This window comes from Danio rerio, chromosome 13, assembly GCF_052040795.2.
Source record: "Danio rerio strain M-AB ecotype USA chromosome 13, GRCz13ab, whole genome shotgun sequence".
Lineage (NCBI taxonomy): Eukaryota > Metazoa > Chordata > Actinopteri > Cypriniformes > Danionidae > Danio > Danio rerio.
This window is the reverse complement of record NC_141033.1, coordinates 30949901-30968000: the sequence shown is the minus strand read 5'-3', so window position 1 is coordinate 30968000 and position 18100 is coordinate 30949901. Positions and strand designations below refer to the sequence as shown.

Here is an 18100-nt window from a genome sequence, read left to right as displayed (position 1 = left end):
TAATGTTTATATTGAATTTGTGGAGTTTATTTCTTGTGGTTCTGACTTTTGAGTGTATAGTATGTAAATTTAGCTCTGGGTGATCATTTAAAGAAGATTTTCATGGGCATTTTGTCAGTAAAGCTGGTTCTTGTTAAACTGAAAGCATGTGCTTTGAGATGGAGTGGCATTTACTACACTGTTAGAAGCAATTGGTTAACTTAATAAAAGAGACTAAACTCATTGCCTTATAATTATTAAGTAAACAAACTATGTGGTTTACGGACTTTTTTACGTGAATCAACTTGTTGCAGTGGGTGGTCTGCCAATATTTTTGAAACACAGTCCCTTCCCTGCCGTCAAAAGCCATGCCTCCTGAAACACGAATGATCATCCTAAAGATGACAGTAGACAACCCACTCGATTATGTCATTCACCAGTTGGAAAACTTTATAATACTAGAATTTCCAGTGAAAAACTGTCTAATATCTAGCACGTTTTCAGTTATAGTTAGCGAACAAAACTTGTCATAATGTACATTATTTCTTGCATGCAAGGGTTGTCGGACACACTCTCTAACACGCTTTGTCCTAAACTTTACTACTGTATGACCACTGTATGCTGCTTAGTGGTTGGCTGGCGGTGTGCAGGAATTACACTTATTATTAAGCCATACTTTCATGCTATTTCAGATCGAATATTCCGAGCCGCATGGTAAACAATATGGGGACCGCAACACATGTTGTCATTGTTTAAAAATTAACCAATGTGAATATAGAAGCGACTTCACCTCAGCAAAGCAGGCTAGTTAGAATATTTACTTGTGTTTTTTTGTTAAAATGAATAAAAATCTACGTTGTCGATGCTGCACAAGGTCACTTATGAAATTAAAAATAGTCACATCAATCTTTCGCCGGAAGATTTCAGTGGCTGAACAACACTTCTGTGCATATAACCAAAGTCCCATTTATTCTGTAGTCTTTGATATAACCTATTCATAACACAACACAATCTGCATCAGCTTCTAGTGACTAAAATAGTTTTAAAACATAACATATCCAGTCTAATAGAAATACTTCAGCCATGGTGTCATCCTTTATCCAGTGTGCAAAAGTAACTCCAATATTGATTTAGGATCTTAAAAAGGTTTGATTCAGCATTTGATTTTACTACTGTGTCTTGTGTGCACATGAACACACACACCAGTGGCGGATCTGTGTGAACAGTAATGGCAGTTATACAAATCTACATTTTCTGACAGACAGTTTGGGCTACCTATCAGAATTATGGTAATTATCGACATGACAATATTTAATTGAATGAACACTTTTTAGTCTTATGCCGTACCCAGAATATAAAAATACATATAAATATTTACATAATTTACTTTAATCATCACTGTTGGAATGTGAAGAGACTTTCAACCAGCAAAACAAAAAATGTTTCTGAAGACAATCACCTACTGCACCTTTAATGCAAGGGGTTTACTCACTTTATAAAGTAAGGTTACGAATTGCTTTTTACAATGCAGAGTGGTAGTTCACTGATAAGTTAGATGGAATGATTTTGATTTTGTGGTACGGTGGCTTAGTGGTTAGCACTGTTGCCTCACAACAAGAGGGTCACTGGTTCAAGTTCCGGCTGGATCAGTTGCATTTCTGTGTGGAGTTTGCATGTTCTCCCCTGTACACTTTTCATTTTAATTAATCATCCAGACTTTCAGAATGCAAAATAGAAGCATTTGATCATTTAGAGTTTGATCAACAGGCGATCTAGTCATAATGTGATATTGTGTTTTCTTCATTAGTATCTTCGTCCAATATTGTCTGACAAATAAAAATAGAGGGCGACGCGCTGGCGCAGTAGGTAGTGCTGTCGCTTCACAGCAAGAAGCTCGCTGGTTCGAGCCTCGGCTAGGTCAGTTGGCGTTTCTGTATGGAGTTTGCATGTTCTCCCTGTGTTCGGTTGGGTTTCCTCCGGGTGCTCTGGTTTCCCGCACAGTCCAAAGACGTGGTACAGGTGAATTGGGTAGGCTAAATTGTTCACAGTGAATGAGTGTGTATGGATGTTTCCCAGAGATGGGTTGCAGCTGGAAGAGCATCTGCTATGTAAAACATATGCTGGATAAGTTGGCGGTTTATTCCGCTGTGGCGACCCCAGAATAATAAAGGGACTAAGACGAAAAGAAAAATAATAAATGAATAAAAATCAAGTTTAGTTATTAGATTAACATTGGTTTACCTGGAAAATAGTGACAGTGGGCTCTTGTCATGTAAACTTGACAAAAAAAAGAAAAAAGAGTTTTTTTTTTCATTCAGCTGTAACAAATTTGTATTTCATCTTTTATTCAGGTGACAATTATAGAACAATGCATCCACTACAAATGGAAAACCTTTTTTTGTATTTTATCATTTAAAATTTATACAGGGGTGCCACGGTGTCTCAGTGGTTAGTACTGTCACATCACAAGAAGAAGGTCGCTGGTTCAAGTCCCGGCTAAACCAGTTGGCATATCTGTGTGGAGTTTGCATCTTCTCCCCTTGTTCGTGTGGGTTTCCTCTGGGTGTTCCGGTTTCCCCCACAGTTCAAAGACATGCGCTATAGGTGAATTGAATAAAACAAAATTGGCTGTAGTATGTGAGTTTGTATGGGTGTGTCCCAGTACTGGGTTGCAGCTGGAAGGCCATTGCTGCTCAACATATGATGGAATAGTTGGCGGTTTATTCTGCTGTGGTGACCTCTAAAATAGGGACTAAGCTGAAGGAAAATGAATAAATGAATGAATGAATGCAATTTTATGCAACAACTGCATTATTTTTAGGGCCTAATTCATTATTTCCCCAGCTTGTGCATGCATTACCATAACATATTACAAAAGGCCAGATCGTGCTGAGGAACAGCTGCCAGATTTTAGTTGCAATAAAAAGGAAGAATTGCATTTTTAAAAAATGTACCCTTTTCAAATTTCCGGTTTTCTCAGTAGCGGAAGGCATCATAGCTGGGTAAACTTAGAGTGCAGTGAATGGCAGAGTACAACAAATAATTTTTTACAATCCTATTTGCTGAAATAATAAAAGAAAAATACCTCGATGGTATAATCAAGACTTTCAGAAAAAGAAAAAAAAATAGTGTGAGACTGATGAGAGGAGAGAATAATGTCAAATTTACTGTCCTGTCCCATAGACGATCCATTAGAAACACCTCGCACAAGCGGTATTTTGTTTTTTTGTAATTTAAAGCAAAAATGATTTAATACATTAATAAATACAAATAAATGTTTATATATTTATTAAAAAATCTAAATATTAAAAACTTTTAAGGATTTAGCATAATGATGACCGTTAAACACATCATAACAGTCTTGTGAAAAGGGTCCACATTCAATGGACCCAAGCTTCCATTGTTTTCACAAAAAAAATAAACAGTAAAATTGTTAATATTCTTACAATATATAATACGTGTTTTCTATTTTCTTATTTTAAAATGTTATTAAAAATAATTTTAGCAGTTATTAATGTACATTATTTTTTGTAATTAAGAATTCAGTCTCATTTTCAGTGCTGGAAACCGTTTATAGATTCATTAGTTTTTTTGTTTTATTACAAAAAAGTAACACCCTTGTTAGTACAGGCCTGTTAGTCAAACCATTGAAGCCCTCTTGTGGCCATCTCATTTACATAAAAAGCTCTCAGACTCACAAAAAAAAAGCACAGTGAAATGGCGTGGCAAATGGGATTCTCCTGCTCTTGCCGTAATGCAAGAGGCTGTTTTTATCAGTTCTCTCTTTATAAGAGCTACTGATGGCTGGCTGCTGTTTAGCACATATTCAACGAGGGCACCGCACAAGCTCATGCGAGTGTGTCGAGGCACAGAGGATACATACAGGGGCTTTAAAAGGCTCTAAACTGGAGCTGCCGCATCTGCGAGCCCGCATACATCACTCTGTTTATCGCCGCCACTGCTAATTGAACATGGGCTCACAGAATGGTGCCCCCATGTGTTCCATAGCGCCGCACTGCCATTGGCTGTTGTCGCGGCGACGCAGCCATTAATGAGACAGGGCCAGGAAGATGGATTACCCGGTGCCATATTGCCCATCATCCCCAATCAAGAACCACCCATGGAAATTGATTGTTCTAATTTGCTCTCATTATTATTATAATACCCGGACAAAATAACACACACGGCTCGCTGTCAAAGCCGTGAAAACCAGCCATTAGTTATGGGGGAGACAGCAAATGCGTTTTATGAGTTTCGCAGTTAGTTGAGACGTTGGATGCAAACACATCTTAATCAGATTTCCCCTCCCTCCATCATGGTGATATAGCATCTCATTATCTCCACCTCGGAGAGCGCTGGAAGAGAGTACACATCCATTTATACTTTAATGTCACTGTCACAGTTTTACTTGGTGAATAATGCCTTGAACTTTCCGTGCACGAAAACAACATTGCCGTCGTCTAGCCAGGTTGAAAACTATTAAACGAATGAGTTTGTTTAATTTGTCGACTTTGCCGTAGTCAGCAACTTGCTCCGCTCGTCTCTCAGAAGAGTTCTTGTTGTTTTGTTTTTTTAACGCACTCATCAGCTTTCCTCAGACAGTTGAGAGCTGCTCTTCGGGTGCTTAGTACCCCATCTAACCGAAAAGAACAAATGGTCAATACCTCAGGATGTGTCATGCGGGATGACTATAATTAGTCCTTCCTCCAGTTCAGCCAATGATGTACATCATAAACGCGCTGTCTCCAGAGCCAGATTAAGAGCGCAGCCCGGCGCTGCTCCCAAATCCTCCCTGCTTACACTGCACTCTGTCTGTCTCCGGAGTCCCTAGAATTATATATGCAAGAAGTTATAAGGCACGGAAACGATCAAAGCAGGATACGATTATGCATCCCTAATCACAAACTAGCCCCACGAAACCTCTGCGGTCTCGCCCTTTTTATTGGCCGATGGTGAGGAAACGGCAGGTAAATCAGTTGAAGATTACACCTCAGATAGTTTTATGACAGAGGCAGGAGTCCCATCAGGGAGGAATTTCTAGCGTGGTCAGCAGCATATGAATGGTGGGGGACATCGTCTGGAATTAGGGCTGTAATTTAAAGCACTCTAATTACAACAATCACTTACATCCAGGCTTTTACTTGTGTCACAACGTAACGCTATTAGCAGAGCGTGTGGAGGGCTTTCGTATTGTTTTTTTTCAAAATCGGGCCACATATGGTGACATTTTATGTGATAATTAAAAAAAATATCACAATATATCACAAAAAATGTTTTTTTTTCTTATTTTTTATACAGCTTTCTCAAGTATTAACCCTGTAAATCTCCACTTATAAGTTGCGGTACACTTTCCCTTTTTTGCTTGAATTTTTTAAGCAGTTTGATTGTAACATTTTGTCACTCCTGCCAATAGCCAGTGACTTCATTCGTTTATTTAGCTTTTTAATGACCTTGATCCTGTGCACAAACGTTAAAAATGCCAGTTTATAAAATGTATCTGCTGAAGTAACTTAGCTTGTGTTTAGTTGGTAAGACATTTTGTTGCCAAATATGCTTTCATATCTGGGTAGCATTTAGAATCACTCATGTTGTCTAGACCAGTGTTTCTCAACCACGTTCCTTGTGGACCACCAACACTGTATGTTTTGGATGTCCATCTTGTCTATAACACCCTTTACAGGTCTTTCAGTCTTTGGTAATGAGCTGATGATCTCAATCAGGTGTGTTTAAGAAGTGTATGAAATGTGTAGAGCTGGTAGTCCACCAGGAACATGGTTGAGAAACACTGAAGAATATATTTAACTCCAATTTTGATAATAATGAAGCCAGCCAATATTGTAATCTTTTAAGGTTTCAGGGGTACGTTCTTCATACATGTTTTACTCAATTAGCTGGATTTGGTTATTGAAAAATTGACACAATCCAGGATCGTCTAGTACAGGGGTGTCCAAACTCAGTCCTAGGGGGCAGGTGTCCTGCACAGTTTAGCTCCAACTTCCTTTAACAGGCCTGCCTGGAAGTTTATAGTACACATAGAAAGAGCTTGATTATCTGGTTCAGGTGTGTTTAATTGGGGTTGGAACTAAAATATGCCGGACAGGTAATACTGAAAGTATATGTTTTCGTACAGTAGTGCACTGTAAAATCCAACAGTCAACTTTATCAAATGAAATGAGTGTCGTTAACTCAAAATTGACTGAAAGTTAATTCTACTCATTTGAAAAGAGTTTTGAACTCAGTGTTGAATGTAATGAGTTAATTAAATACCTCATTGCTTCAACTTAAATCAAGCTCTTCTAGGTACACTAGAAACTTCCAGACAGGTGTTTTGAAGGAAGTTGGACTATGCAGGACGTCCTCCAAGACTGAGTTTAGGCACCCCTGTTTTATACACTTGGGAAAACAGTAAAATAGTAAAAAAAAAAAAAGAAAAAAATATATATATGTGTGTGTGTGTGTGTGTATATATATATATATATATATATATATATATATATATATATATATATATATATATATATATATATATTTAAAACGTACTCCAAAATAAAAGTTGGGGTTGTCCCCAAGGTGTTCAAAGAGAACATTTATTAATATGGACTTTTTAAATGTAAATGCATACTATTTAAGGTACCAACTTCAGTGCAATTTGTGTAGGATTATAGACATGCACATAGCCTATTCAACAGTTTTTTTTAAAGGATTAATAATTTATGCAGTCATGCACATGTTTTGACAGCTAATATGACAGTGATTTGATGCTTTGCTAAAGTTGAAGATACCTTTACCAATATCAAAATACTTTTTTGACGCAAAATCAATTTATACAGGCAGTTATTCCTTACACCGATTAAGAAACTTGAATAGGCCTTTAGGCTATAATAAAGAAAATCGGCTCTAAATGTAAAACTAAAGAAATTGCTAAACACTCTCGACACATGAAAGTGTAAAACCAACAGCCCACATCAAAGGTGGAAAGTTATTGTGTATCATGTTTAACAAACCGTTTACTATGAATTTGATGTAATTTTGCTCACATGGATAATTGACTATTAATCAGATGATATCATTATGCTGCTGTGCTATCAGCCAATCGTTGCATTGCTGATCATGGTTTCGAGGATTGGTATATCTGTCCTTCACAATATATGCAGCGATTTCAGATCAGTTTATCCAGACATTTTAATCTGATTCACAAACTTGTTTGAACTAAATTAGCCAGACATCAGTTTTAAAAGATCCAGGATCTGTCAAATCATCTTAGATCATTCAAGCGAGGAAGAACAGACCTTAGTTTAAACAAAATTTGTGTTATATATGACAATATCATCTGCGGAGATAATAACTGCTTAAAACTTGAAAGAGTTAACAGTGCACAAAATAATAAAAAAAGAAAATCCTAAAATCTTAATAGGTCTTTCCATAACAATACAGACGCATTAGAAATTACAGTATTGTACAGAAGGCATAGAGAAAATCTGGAAGAACAGAACACATTGAACACAGTAGAGTAGAAATGATTCTGTATAAATGCACATTAAAATGGCAAGCATCTCCTGTTTTCTAGTGATTCCTGGTTTATTGTTTGTTTCAGTTCAATTTTAATAGAAGTTTCCTAAAATAGAAGTGTACTGTAATAACCTATCATTTAAAAAGCAGTTTGTACATTGAAAAAAGTCGGTAAACAAGTCTCATAAGAAAATATCCAGATTGCATTTGAATGAATGAATTATACTTAAAGCACTTGCAGAGATCTTGTGGACCATTTCTCAGACACACTAAAAATGCTTATCAAAAACTTCTTGTGAAAAGATGATTTTTGTGATTTTATAATTGCTAAACTACATCACTTTGTGAATTTGTACCAATATTGAGTGCTTAGCGAGTGTTAATTTTACACCCTGAACTTAATTATACACATTTTTATATGTAAATATTGTATTTGCGGAAATAAGGAAGCAGCTGTTTGTCAAATCATCACCATATTGAACCAACACCAGTTAAAATGAAGTGTTTTGATCATAAAACTAAGCATTTAAATATTATCTAATGTTGGAAGATCTAGAGTAACGCTTATTATATTACAGTTAAGTGCATTTTGTGCATAGTCTGATGTCTTTACTTGGCATTAATCACCAGAATTTCAGCCTTTTGGGCATATAAATATCAGCACCTGCACTATATTATTGCTCAGATTGGGTTTCTAACAAAAAACTGAGGTGTGAGAAATCTGTCTCTAATTTCTGAACACAAAGTTCATAAGTATAAAGTTTTCTCGTCAGTCATACTTGCATTTGAAGTTTCTCCACTCAGTGTATCACATTAATTTAAGTTGTTTGATTGATTCATTTGTGGGAATGCATGTCGGCCCGTGGGGTGTGAAGTATGCTTTAGATCCATGGCATTGTCCCAGTCTCCTGTTTTTTTCCCCGACTGGGCCCAGTGTAACCTTCAGCCCTACAGGGGAGAGGCTTGTAAATTACCACTGGAGTTTTCCCCCTCACCCCTGCTGTCATCATTTCATTAACCCCATCCTGATCTCCTCCGACCTTGACTGCTTGCTTTCACTCACAGGGGAATGGCCTCTCTCTCTTGCCTGCTTTCTCTCGCTCTTTCTGCCAGACTGTGTTGAGCTGCAGCCAGTACATATGTCACTCGCAGAACCATGGGCTTTTCTTGTGCTAATGGTATTGTGAGATAGATGCCATTTTAAGGGGAAATTGTATGTCAGTTGTATATGTTCAGGTGTGACCGTGACGCCACATACATGTCAACATTTTTTTAAATGAACCTTTTGACCAATTACAATCTATTGATATTTATGTAATATAAAGTGAAATAAAACTATGAATTATTATTAGTTATTATCATTGTTATTATTGAATAGTTATTTTTGTTGTTGTTATTGGTAGTAGTATTATTTGGGAGGTTTCTTTATTCATTATTCAGTTCAAGTTTTGCAAGTTCTTTGATTGATTAATAAATACATAAAATATTGATTGCATTTTATGTTCATTAAAATATAAATAATCAGAAATCTGAATCCTTAAAACGAATGGTGTTGCACTTAAAGTTTCAGTGATTATGGTACATTGTAAAACAGAGCTGCATAATATATATCGTTTCAGCAATGACATCGCAATGTGCGCATCAGCAATAGTCACATCGCAAGGTATGCAATGTTGAGTCTGAATTATAGTTGACCAGGAGCTACAGACTTGTATTTAATTTCTGTATTTATACTGAAGGCATATGATTTACGCAAAAAAAAAAAAAAATGTCTTACTTCGATTTTTTTTGTCTTGTTTCTAGTTTAGTTTAGTTTTCTACAAAAACAAGATTATTTTGCTTATCCCACTGGCAGATAATTTAGCCTGTTTTAAGGAAAAACTTTTTATTTTGAATTCTTTATTCTGAAGGTGAAAACAAAACAATATTTCTGCTTGATCTAAAAGTTTTAGATATTCGTACTAGCGACAAGGCAAAGTACGAAAAGCATTATTTGCATTGTGATTATTCAATTTCTTTACCTGAATACTGTTAGACTCTCCAGGAAACCATCAAAAAGTGCCATTCAAACTATCTTGTGGAACTGTATTTGTATCGCAATAAATATCGCAGAAAAATAAAATATCGCAATATCAGATTTTTCCAATATCATGCACCCATGGCTAGGCATGGGCTGGTAAAAGATTCTGACGTGATAATAACCTTGAATAAAAGTATTAGCTCTAGCTCTAAAATAGGTTCTTTTTAAATGTCTGGGTGAAAAGCAAAAACTTTTTCCCCTTTGAACACATTATATTTTTAGAAACTTTCAAAATATTTTTAAACAGTAAACATATCAGGCTAAATAATTCAATTGAATCATTGACTTCTGCTGTTTTCATTAGGTTCCAAAACATATGTTTCATTATTATTTAAGACGACATCTTAGATATCTTTCTGCTGAAGGTGCTCTTGTTCTAAATGGAAAAAAAACCTTACATATACCGTATAGGAATGTAGCAGAACATTTTGGTAGTTTTAAAACTTTGACCCTTTTAAACCTCGGTAAATCTTGAAAACGTGTTTTGTCACATGTCTACCCCTGGCCCCTATAGTGTAAAATAATTATTCTGTACACTGAGAAAAGGATTCCTTTGATTTATAATTTTTTTTTAAGATGAGTGGTTGTAAAAATATATATTTTTTTTTTGGCTGAATTGAAACAAACAAATTAAGTTGAACATTACTAAATTTAATTTGTTTGATTAAATTCAGTACATAAATTGTTTGCAACCATTTTGCAGACATTTTTTTCAGTGTATTATTGGTTTAATTTCTGTCTTTTAAAGAGGTGATTGAGGGATTTTTAAAATGTTCCTGTACCAAGATAAACAGATAAATATAGATTAGGAACAAGGAAATTAATACAGCAATATGTTTGAATAAATTATTCATTTTTGTTTCGGCTTAGTTCCTTTATTAATCAGGGGCGCCACAGTGGAATGAACCGCCAACTTATCCAGAACATGTTTTATGCAGGGGATGACCTTCCAGCCTCAAATCAACACTGGAAAACATACACTACTACCAATTTAGTTAATTCAGTTCCCCTATACCGCATGTCTTTGGTCTGTGGGGGAAACCGGAGCACCTGAAGGAAACCCATGCAAACTCCACACAGAAATGCCAACTGACCTAGCCAGAGGTTCAAACCGGTGCTGCCCCCCAAAAAAATTATTTAAATTTTAAATAACAGACATTTGTTTAAAAATGTGTGAACAAATAATATAATAGAATTTTTTAGTTTTATATATATATATTTTTTTTTACAATGAACAGTAATTAAACACTTTTTTTGTATATTCATACTTTTATCCAAAATGACTGTACTAATGTTAAAATACTTTTATTCAAGAATGCCTTAACATATATGTAGAAATTCTGTTTTAGATAGCTGTGTAAAAAAAATTAATATTAATATAAAAATCTCACTGCTTTTAGTATTTTAAACAGCGTAATGCTATTTTATTTACAGTAAAAAATCTTGCTAATCATATGAACTTTTGTAGGATTCCACTTTAATGTTTGTTTATGGACCTTGTTTTAATAACCTTTTATTGTTATTATTATTATTATTATTAATATTGCTATTTCTGTTTTTAAATCATTAGCATTTATTTGTCATATATTAGTGACAGATGAAAGTTTTGATTAATTCACATTTTAATCCTAACTATTGTTCTAACTATTGCTGCTCTAAACAGCACTGTAGGGAGGAAATTTGAAGTTGTACATAAAATATTATTAAACTATATGTTAATTAAAGATTAGTTTAGTATATTCTTAGTAAATGTTTTTTCCCTTGTATTCCCCTTTCCCACTTTTTTCAAACTGTAATGTTCGAAGATAAGGTGTCTCACTTTGGTGTATGCATAAAGTGCCAAAAATGATTTAATAAAAATAAATAGCATTTTAAATTAAACTAAGTACTCAAAAAAACCTCCATAGAATTTTTTTTCATACAATGCATGTCAGTGTTTACAAGAATTCAGCATTTTTCAAAACTAAAACCAAAATATCTTTTGTGCTCAACAGAAGGAACTCATAAAGGTTTAAGCATAAGTGTGAGTTGCTTTTTTTGTGAACTATCCCATTAATTAGAGTCTTTAATATGTCATCAAATGATTCTTGTTCTAAAATAAAAGTTTAAATGATACATAAACTTCCATAAACTATAATGTTAAACTGAATGACAGTTAGTGTGGATGTCCTGTGTAAATCGTGATGAAAGTCTGATATGTTTGTGTTTTACGTTCATTGTAATGTGTAAAAAACTCTTTCCTTTCATTTTGTGCATCACGAAAACCCCAAAAGGAAGTCGTCTTGATTTCTTTCGGAAAGAAACCTGATTGGTCGATTCGTGTTTCAGGAGTTTCAGACCATTACCATGAGTACGAAAGTTAAAAAAACTCTGACTGTAAATTTACCTCATGGTGTCTAAACAGCACAAAGAGTGTGTAAGCAGGTCTGAGTGTAAATGTGCGAGATGTTGCTGATGCTGCTTAACTCTCTGCCCGCAGCTGCTGCATCCAACCCTCCTTCGTTCCTCCACAATTTATGCACTCACTCAGCAATGTTATTACAAGTCAGAGTTTATTGGGAAATTGTTACATTATGTGAAGTGTCTAACAAATTGCTTATGCTCCTGTAATTGGGTTACAACAGGCGTTGCTCTCCCATTGGTGAGATTAGGCAGGCTGGGCTCCCACCGATCTCACAACCCAAGCAGTAATTTTATTTGTCTTGCCTCGCTCTCCCTCTCCTAACAACATGGCTTTCTCTTCCTCCTTGCCAGATGTCTGTTTGGAGGAGCAGGCTTGTTTTTTGGCCCCTGACAACGCAATTACAGCCCTGCCGATTGTCGCGCGTGTGCATTAAGTACCTCCCCCAGAACGAGGCCGATTAATGAAGGGGCTCCTCGGGGCCGGAGAAGAAGCCCCAGGCACCCGCACACAGAGGAGAGGAACTGTTGTTTGGGGTCAGGCTGCTGCATGTGCTACATATTAATGCAGGTGTGTGAGTTACAGTGTGTGGCTTGACCACAAGAAAAAAATGCTTCACTTTACTACTTGCAACTTTTTGCCTTTTACATATCGATACATATATTGTTAATATATATATATCTTAGATAATATCTTAGTCATTTACCTTTAAGGAAATGGTGCCATTTTTTTTGCCAGATATGTTTGTCTTCATCGACCACACACTACTAGCATTTTAACTTAAGGATAGTTGACCCAAAAACAAAAAGTACCATGTTATTTATTGTCTCTCATGTGGTTTAAACCTCTATGAGTTAATTTTTTTTCTGTTGAATACAAAGATGATATTTTGAGGAATGCTGGCTGCTGGGACCCATTGACCTGCACAGAAGAAAAAATACTTTGTAAGTCAATGGGTGCCTGTTACCAGGATTTTTTAAATGTCATCTTTTGTGTTCAACAGAATAAAGAAACTCTCTGACCAAGTGGAAGGTGAGTAAATGATGGAATTTTATTTAGGGTACACTATGCCTTTAAGAAATCTTTATTTGGTGAAACAGTCCTAATGAAAACATTTGTTATTCTGACCAATTGTAATTTTCTAAAAGGCTGTATTTTTTGTTGAAATTTAGAAACAAATGTTATCAGACCTTTAGTGGTGTAATTGTAATTTAAGTAGTTGTGTACTTTTACCCTTGAGTACATTTTTAGTGCAATATCGGTACTTTTACTCCACTACTTTCCTTTAACCAGCAGTCACAACTTTATTTTTTCCTGTCTATGGGGATTAGAATACCCAGTCCTGTGATTCCTGACCAATCATATCACACATAGAAAGTAAATCACATCATATTGAAATACCTCAAGACATGGGCGATTTATAATAATAACGAAAGACTGTTTAGACAGCATGTGATGATGAGAAGATGACAGGTGTTTGCTGTATGATGACCAAAATGGCCTAACTAACTAAATGCACTACAAAAAACATTGTATTACTCACTACTCTAGCGCACTTTCAAAATGGCTACTTTTTACTCATACTTCGAGTAATATTTACAACAGACCACAACATTTTTGGGCATGTAATGGTAATTTTACTCGAGTATAATTTTTCAGTACTCTTTTCACCACTGCAGACCTTTAAGAATATACTTTATCACATATTAACATTTAACCTAAATCCATATCTAGCTCTTATTATACCGCTCTGATAAAAATTAAGAGACCAGTTAAAAGTCATTATCATTTGTTGAGGTTTGCCAATTTGGTATGTGTTGTGAGTAAAACTTTTATATACTTTTCATATATAGAACTACTGTAAATGTTTAAAATTTCACTTACGAATATTTTTAGACCAGCTGTTTACTTATTTCTTTCCCAACATTTAAGGTTTGAAAACATGAAATATTTAATTGAGCTATATCAGTATAAAATCTGTAGTCTTCAAAATTATTCATTCATTCATTCATTTTCTTGTCGGCTTAGTCCCTTTATTAGTCCGGGGTCGCCACAGCGGAATGAACCGCCAACTTATCCAACAAGTTTTTACGCAGCGGATGCCCTTCCAGCCACAACCCATCTCTAGGTAACCTTCAAATTTAAAATATTCTTATTAGATAAAAAAATTCAGTTGCTAATAAACATTTTACTCAAATGTGTGCTTAGCAGATTCAGACAATCTATTAAACTTTGAAGTGCTCTCTTTATTTTTTCCCCAGAGCTACATATTTCAGGGATTAAATAGCATTTTAATGTATTAGAGCATTATAAATTAGTAATTATTTCTAATTTAGAGGCAGCTATATGTTTTAAAATCACACATTTATATGGTGTGAATTAAATAAATAGATTTTGTTATATGATTTTTTAAAAGTCTCATCTGCTTTCCAAGTCAACATTTATTTGATTCAAAATACAACAAAAACACCAATATTGTAAGTGTTTTACAAACAGAATAAAAAAAGACACATTTTTAATAATTTAAAATGCATTTATTTAATTGAGTTTTTTTTTGCATTTATGTCTAGTTTTAAGTGTCATACAAAAGATCGCATATCATTCATGCAAATTGACTTAAAACTAACTATAGAGCTAAAAAGAAAGTGAATTTGAGAAGCGTCTCAGTATTTTTCTGATTTATTTTTTCAAAAAACGAAATTCAGTGTTAACCAAAACATTTTGGTTTCAAACCAAACAAAGTTAATAAAACACAATTTATGCATAAAAAATGATTTGATCTAAAGCTACTTGCATGTAGTGTATTTAAACTGTATTTTTTGTTATGTGTTCTTTGGGAAACAAATCCACAACCAGGTTGTTTTTAACTCAATGGTCTAGTCTAGTAGTGGAATTAATACACAATATTGTGTCTGTACAGTACCTACATCAGCAGAAAGTGATTTATTAGGCAAATCGTACTAAGCAGGTCAGATTCTTATATAAAAACAAATAAAGAGAATCGACCCTGTCTGTAAGGTATATGAAGACTGAAAATGGCCTAATTTTTATAATGTTCCTCTGACAAGAGATTATCCAACATAGTAATGGCAAATCAATAGGGACTTAAGTTGTCAGGAGAAACAGATAACATACTAAAAGGGATTGATTAGATGAATTTTCTCATTTTATGAGAAAGTCTTTACCAAAGGTAGCTGCAAAGCTTGTTAAACAGAGGGCATACTTATCCTTGCAGAAAAAAAAAAAAACATATTAAAGACCTAAAGGGTGATTGTTGAAGAGAAAAGAGAGAGAAAAAGAGAGAGAGTGAAGGGAAGAAACTGCTGACCTGTGCTTTTTTCCTTTGACGTTGAGCTGATTTATAACGATGGATAAGCTTTGTCTAAAGGGGGAGTGAACGATGTCTCCATGTAAATGATCTTAAATGAGATATCACAGGCTGTTGTCGCAGCGGGAGCTCTGGAAACAGAGGAAGCATCATGGGACTTTTTAGTCCTTTAAAACATGAGGGTAATTCTGAACATCCTTTGCTTTTCTTTACACGTCTCATTCTACATTTGCAATCATTTAAATTACATAAAATAATTTTTTTATGATTAAATTAAGATTTTTGTAAATTAAAACACCCTTTGTGACCCTGGACCACAAAAAAATTACATATGCAAGTCAAAATTATTAGCCCCCCTCCCCAATTTCTGCTTAACGGAAAGAAAATTTTTCAAACACATTTCTAAACATAATAGTTTTAATAACTCATTTCTTATAACTTTATTTTATCTTTGCCATGATGACAGTAAATAATAATTGACTAGATATTTTTCAAGAAACTATTATTCAGCTTAAAGTGCATCTTAAAGGCTTAATTATGTTAATTAGGAAAAATGATGGTTCGTTCTGTAGACAATTTAAAAAATGCTTAAGGGGATTTATGATAGTGACCTTAAAATGGTATAAAAACATTTAAAACTGCTTTTATTCTTGCCAAAATCAAACAAATTAGACTTTCTCCAGATAAAAAAGTATTATAGAAAATATTGTAAAACATTCATTGCTCTGTTAAACAACATTTAACAATTATTGGAAAAAGAAACTAAAATCTGAATCAATTAATCTGAACAAATCAAATACTGAGAAAATCACAATTAAATTGTCCAAATTAAGCTCTTAGCAATCCAAATTAACAATCAATATTTTAATCAATTTTTAAATAAAGTTTTGGTGTATTTGCAATAAAAGATTTACAAAAAATAGTAATGAAATATCTAGATCTAAAACATAATATACTTACAATTTTTGGCATTAAATAAAAATCAAAATTTCTATCCATACAATGTATAAAAATATAAATAGCCATGCAACACAAGACCAAATAGGGTAGTCACATTTTCAATTTATGCTTTAAATAAATGCTGAATTAAGATTTTGGTGGGTTTGATAGTAATTTTATTTTTTATTTTTTTGTGCTGGTCAATTATTTTGGCATCCAAATAAAAGTTTGTTTTGACATAAGATAAGTGTTTTTTATTATAAATGCAAATGTAATGCATACACATGCATAAATACAAAAGTACAAAACTTATTTTTTTGCTTCATTTTTTTAAATTTTATATTTTACACATTTTATCTAAATATAAATAAACCTTTTCTCAAATATATGCTTTCAAGTGCGTATTTGTTACTGTATATAGATAGTAAGCACAGTACACATGAATATTATGTCAAAATGAACTTTTATTTTTTTTGAATGTGATTCATTTTGCACAGCATTGTTTTTTATATTTTTTTTAAACCAAAATTGGTTTGGTACATATTTTATTCAACACGTTAACGTAACCCATTATTTTTTAGTGTCACAAAAAAACAAAGATCTTTATGCATGATTTAAGCCGTTGCATCATGATGTAATCTTTGCAAAACTATAATTATACACACTCTCCTGAGTAATAGTGTATTTACGGTGTCTTTTTCTGCTGAAAGCTGAACAGCTGTGTTTTTTATCTACTTTATGTGTAAATGTCTTGGCAATTCGGGTGTCAACAACTGTCACCAAACACGCTACCACTGATTGTATTTGAATGCACAGATGTTTATATCCTTATGTGAATGGCTTCTTATTTCGGCGAAGCAGTAAGAACTGTTGGTGCTGTTTGAGCACTTCACCAAGAACATTTGTTAGTGTAGGAACGTTTGCATGAGGACTTTTTCTGATGGTAGGATATTATTAAATATTTACATTTGTAGTTTTGTTGTTCACCTTAGTAGATGTGAGCTGTTCAGTCATATACATAAGCCTTTCTGACTTCATGGTTGTGCTCAGTATAGTGGATAGATGGTGGTGTTTGGGTGACATCTGGTCCCTGACTGTTCAAAGTGTAGCAGCTGTTGCTCCCCATGATGATGTTCATCTTCCTCACAGCCATGTGACACTTGAAATGTTTTTTGTCTGCTCTCCCAGCATTTCAGAAAAACTCTTTGAGCTGTCATTTACCAGGCCCGCGTCTCAGGAAGTGCTTCGACCTTTCGTTGTGTGTTATCTATTGGGTCAGAAACCCATGTAGCTGATAAGTCTGCCGATGCTGCCATGTCAGCGCTTTTAATTTGGATGTTGAATGACAAATCGAGCACTAATTTTCATGAAGCTGCTCTTTCGCACCTTTTTACTAAAATTGTCCTTCCTGCACTGATTGAAGCTTTAGCAGAATTGTTAACTGTTTTGTGAGTGTATACAAACTGAATGCTATAAGAGAAAACCTGCTTGTTAAGTCGTGACGTATCAGTGATGTATGGAATACTGTTTCCGGGTCCAAGCCGTTACTCATTTAAATTGACAAAATATTCGTTTATGAACACTTTTTAGTCATAACACACATTAAAGTGAATTATATATAATATCATATCATGGTGTACACGTCAGTATTTGGAGTTGCTGCAACACAAATACCAAAATTACAAAATATTAATCCCTTTCTGGCCATCGTATATTAGGCATGGATATATATATATATATAAATATTATATATATATATATAAATATTATATATATATATATATATATATATATATATATATATATATAATATATATATATATAATATATATATATATATATATATATATATATATATATATAT

The 18100-nt window shown here is 34.1% G+C and overlaps 1 protein-coding gene across 13 annotated transcripts in view; it reads left to right on the top strand.

Annotated features, from left to right (window-relative positions):
• The window catches only part of lbx1a (ladybird homeobox 1a), a 104812-nt gene that overhangs the window by 2289 nt on the left and 84423 nt on the right, over positions 1-18100 (top strand). For all 13 annotated transcript variants that reach the window (XR_015505297.1, XM_087278185.1, XM_087278181.1 and 10 more), the window contains exon 2: positions 12323-12539. The gene's annotated coding sequence lies outside the window, so the exon portion shown is untranslated. The remainder of the gene's footprint in view (positions 1-12322; positions 12540-18100) is intronic.